Raw genomic sequence first — 1,456 nt, 5'->3', positions numbered from 1 at the left:
TTCACCAGAGTGCCAAGAGCTCTCAAAGATCTGTGCCAGGGACTGAGCTATGATGCTTGCCAGGTTCCTGAGTACCCTGGGGTATAACCCATCAGGGCCGGCTGACTTGAAGGTATCCAGCCTGTCAAAATGTTCCTTCATGAGGTCAGCTTCGATGGAGGGCAAGGAACCTCCCTCACCCTGGCCTCCCTGACCCACAGTGGGCAAAGCCGTCCCACGGGACTGGTGAAAAACTGACGCAAAGTGCCCATTTAGCAAGTTCGCTTTTTCCTGGGCGTCAGTTGTCAGTTGTCCCATCTGGTTTAGCAGGGGTCCAGTGTTGCCCTTGCTTTTCCTCCGGCTCCCCACATATCTAAAAAAGGACTTTTTATTTTCCTTGATACTTGTAGCTAGCTGGAGTTCCATCACAGCTTTGGCTTTCCTGGTTTGCTTTCTGCAGGTCTGGACCAGAGCAGAGTATTCTTCCTTGGTGGTGGTTCCAGTCCTTCATCCTTTGTAAGTTTTCCCTTTAAGATGCAGGAGGTCCGCCAGTTCCCTGGAGAGCCAAGGGGGCTGTTGTGCCCTTTTGCTGCCTTTCCTCCGAGATGGGATGAACCTTGCTTGCACATCCAGGATTGCTCCCTTGAGGAGCAACCACTCGTCCTGAACTCCCCCCTCCATTGGGCTGTGGCCTTTTAGGGCCTCTCTGACAAGCCTCCTCAGCTTGTCAAAATCAGCTTTTCTGGAGTCGAGGACTTCTGAATTGCTGACTGACTTGCCAGCTTTGCGGCAGATGGTGAAGGTGATCAACTCACGGTCACTGTCACCCAGCTTCCCCTCAATCGTTAGGTCACTGATTGGGTCATCTCCGGTTGCCTGTACAAGGTCAAGCAGCGCTTTACTTCTTGTCAGCCCACAGACTTCCTGCGTCAGACAGAGCTCGTCCACATGTGAGAGAAAGCTTTGCGACCGCTCGGATTTGGCTGAGTGCTCCTCCCACGAGATGTCTGGGTAGTTAAAGTCTCCCATGACAACCATACACTGGGATCGTGCGGCCTCAGCCAATTCTCTGATTAACTCCTTGTCAAGGTCTTGACTCTGGGTAGGGGGTCTGTAGTAGACCCCCACCATAGTATCCCCTGTACTGTGTTCCCCACGGATTTTAACCCAGAGGGTCTCAAGTCGCATCACTTTCCAAAAAGATGATCTGGTTCAAAATTACTTGGCTGTATGGGCACACCACTGGTTATGACATATTACCCCTCCCTTGAACCTATATGGAAAATCCTCAAACAGCTGCAACCCGTACTAGAAGAAGACCTAATTCTTAAAAAGATCTTCTTTGAACCACCCATCCTAGCCTTCAAACAAGCACCAAACCTTGCTAACCTCATCACCAGAAGCAAACTTTCTACAGCCCAAATGGATCCAGACCATGCCATGACAAGAAATATATAACCTGCCAACACATCTCCCC

This window comes from Gavialis gangeticus, unplaced genomic scaffold (assembly GCF_001723915.1).
Source record: "Gavialis gangeticus isolate Ggan-Ray unplaced genomic scaffold, GavGan_comp1, whole genome shotgun sequence".
NCBI classification, from domain to species: Eukaryota; Metazoa; Chordata; order Crocodylia; family Gavialidae; genus Gavialis; species Gavialis gangeticus.
This window is presented reverse-complemented; position numbering follows the sequence as displayed.